A 3,511-nucleotide genomic window follows, 5' to 3' on the forward strand; every position below is an offset into this window, starting at 1 on the left:
TTTAAATTCCCCGGGATTTCAGTTTCCCCGGGATTTCTGTTTCCCGGGATTTCAGTTTCCCGGGTTTTCAGATTCCCGGGATTTCAGATTCCCGGGATTTCAGTTTCCCGGGATTTCAGTTTCCCGGGATTTCAACTTTTCCTGGATTTCAGTTCCCCGGGATTTCAGTTTCCCGGGAATTCTATTTCCCGGGTTTCTGTTTTCCCTGGATTTCAGATTCCCGGGATTTCAGTTCCCCGGGATTTCAGTTTCCCGGGTTTCTGTTTTCCCTGGATTTCAGTTTCCCCAGGATTTCAGTTCCCCTGGATTTCAGTTCCCCTGGATTTCAGTTTCCCCGGGATTTCAGATTCCCGGGATTTGTTTCCCGGGATTTCAGTTTCAGGGGATTTCAGTTCCCGGGATTTCAGTTTCCCTGGATTTCAGTTTCCCTGGATTTCAGTTCCCCGGAATTTCAGTTCCCCGGGAATTCTGTTTTCCCGGAATTTCAGTTTTCCCGGGATTTCAGTTTCCCTGGATTTCTGTTTCCCGGGATTTCAGTTCCCCGGGATTTCAGTTCCCCGGAATTTCAGTTCCCCGGGAATTCTGTTCCCCGGGATTTCAGATTCCCGGGATTTCAGATTCCCGGGATTTCAGTTCCCCGGGATTTGTTTCCCGGGATTTCAGTTTCCCGGGATTTGTTTCCCGGGATTTCAGATTCCCGGGATTTCAGTTTCCCGGGATTTCAGATTCCCCTGGATTTCAGTTTCCCGGGATTTCAGATTCCCCGGGATTTCAGTTTCCCTGGATTTCAGATTCCTGGAATTTCAGTTCCCCAGGAATTCTGTTTTCCCGGGATTTCAGATTCCCGGGATTTCAGATTCCCGGGATTTCAGTTCCCCTCGATTTCAGTTTCCCGGGATTTCAGTTTCCCGGGATTTCAGATTCCCCGGGATTTCAGTTTCCCGGGATTTCAGATTCCCGGGATTTCAGATTCCCGGGATTTCTGTTTCCCGGGATTTCTGTTTCCCGGGATTTCTGTTTCCAGTTTGAAATCCCGGCACTGCGCCGTTCACTGGGACCTCTCTCCCAGAAATATTCCCAAATTTTGGCGCTGCCGGTCCCTCTCCAGGGGCTCTCCCACAGCAGATCCCGGGGCACCTTCCCAAATTCCGGGGTGTTGGATTGAAGGATTTGGCACCCCGGGGGTGGCGGCGCCACCGCAGCCACCCCAGAGCCAGGAACTGCTGGGATTCAGGAATTAATTAATCCCAGGAATCTAATTAGGAGATTCGCCTCCGAGATAAGAGATCCCAAAGCCGCCCGAGGCTCCTCGTGGGAGGCGGCAGCGCTCCAATCTCCCGCCCCACGGGGCACAGAAGCTTCCCGAAGGAGCTGGGAGTGGAGATAATCCCATCCCGGCTCTTCTTCCTCGCCTCTGGGAACCCCAAACCGCCTTTGGGAAATCGTTTGGGGCGGATTTGTGGGGTCCCAAAGCCGGGAGAGCGGCTGGGAGAGGGGAAAGGACCCAAAACCCAGCCCTGGGTGCCGAGTGTCACCAGGGCCGGGGGGACAGCGGTGCCTGGGCTCTGCGGGGCCGGGGACAGAGCGGGGACACGCGGGGACAGAGCGGGGACAGAGAGGGGACAGAGCGGGGACAGAGTGGGGACAGAGAGGGGACACTGAGGGGACAGAGCGGGGACACGCGGGACAGAGCGGGGACAGAGAGGGGACAGAGAGGGGACAGAGCGGGGACAGAGAGGGGACAGAGCGGGGACAGAGCGGGGACAGAGAGGGGACAGAGCGGGGACAGAGAGGGGACACGCGGGGACAGAGAGGGGACAGGGCGGGGACAGAGAGGGGACAGAGAGGGACAGAGAGGAGAGAGAGCGGTGACAACGCGGGGACAGAGCGCGGGGACAGAGTGGGGACAGAGGAGGAGAGAGAGCGGGGACACGCGGGGACAGAGAGGGGACAGAGCGGGGACAGAGAGGGGACAGAGAGGGGACAGAGAGGGGACAGAGCGGGGACAGAGAGGGGACAGAGAGGGGACAGAGAGGAGAGAGAGCGGTGACAACGCGGGGACAGAGCGGGGACAGAGTGGGGACAGAGAGGAGAGAGAGCGGGGGACAGAGAGGGGACAGAGAGGGGACAGAGAGGGGACAGAGCGGGGACAGAGAGGGGACAGAGCGGGGACAGAGAGGGGACAGGGCGGGGACAGAGAGGGGACAGAGCGGGGACAGAGAGGGGACAGGGCGGGGACAGAGCGGGGACAGAGAGGGGACAGAGAGGGGGACAGAGCGGGGACAGAGAGGGGACAGAGAGGGGACAGGGCGGGGACAGAGCGGGGACACAGAGGGGACAGAGCGGGGGACAGAGCGGGACAGAGCGGGGACAGAGAGGAGAGAGAGCGGTGACAACGCGGGGACAGAGCGGGGACAGAGTGGGGGACAGAGCGGGGACAGAGAGGGGACAGAGAGGGGACAGAGCGGGGACAGAGAGGGGACAGAGAGGGGACAGAGCGGGGACAGAGAGGGGACAGAGAGGGGGACAGAGCGGGGACAGAGAGGGGACAGAGCGGGGACAGAGCGGGGACAGAGAGGGGACAGAGCGGGGACAGAGAGGGGACAGAGCGGGGACAGAGCGGGGACAGAGAGGGGACAGAGAGGGGACAGAGCGGGGACAGAGAGAGGACAGAGCGGGGACAGAGAGGGGACAGAGCGGGGACAGAGCGGGGACAGAGAGGGGGACAGAGAGGGGACAGAGCGGGGACAGAGAGGGGACAGAGAGGGGACAGAGCGGGGACAGAGAGGGGGACAGAGCGGGGACAGAGCGGGGACAGAGAGGGGACAGAGCGGGGACAGAGAGGGGACCGAGCGGGGACAGAGCGGGGACAGAGCGGGGACAGAGAGGGGACAGAGCGGGGACAGAGAGGGGACAGAGCGGGGACAGAGCGGGGACAGAGAGGGGACAGAGCGGGGGACAGAGCGGGGACAGAGCGGGGACACAGAGGGGACAGAGCGGGGACACGCGGGGACAGAGAGGGGACAGAGCGGGGACAGAGAGGGGACCACAGACGGGGACAGAGCGGGGACAGAGAGGGGACAGAGCGGGGACAGAGAGGGGACAGAGCGGGGACAGAGCGGGGGACAGAGCGGGGACACAGAGGGGACACAGCGGGGACACAGAGGGGACACAGCGGGGGACACAGCGGGGACACAGAGGGGACACAGAGGGGACACAGCCGGGCTTTCCCTTCCAGCGCCGCTCAGGAAGGAGCTGCCCGCTCCCTTTCTGTCCCCTCCCGGTCGGAGCCGCCCGGGGGCTCGGGGGACCTCGGGGATCCCGCAGCTGCCGGCGGCCTCGGGCCGAGCCCGGCTGAGCCCATCCCGGTGCCCCCGGTACCCAAATCCCCCATCCCGGTGCCCCCGGTACCCAAATCCCCCATCCCCAGCCCTGCCTGGTTCCCAAATCCCCCATCCCCAGCTCCTCCCGGTGCCCAAATCCCCCCAGCCCTGCCCGGTTCCCAAATCCA

The sequence above is a fragment of the Poecile atricapillus genome, chromosome 33, assembly GCF_030490865.1.
Source record: "Poecile atricapillus isolate bPoeAtr1 chromosome 33, bPoeAtr1.hap1, whole genome shotgun sequence".
Taxonomy (NCBI): Eukaryota; Metazoa; Chordata; class Aves; order Passeriformes; family Paridae; genus Poecile; species Poecile atricapillus.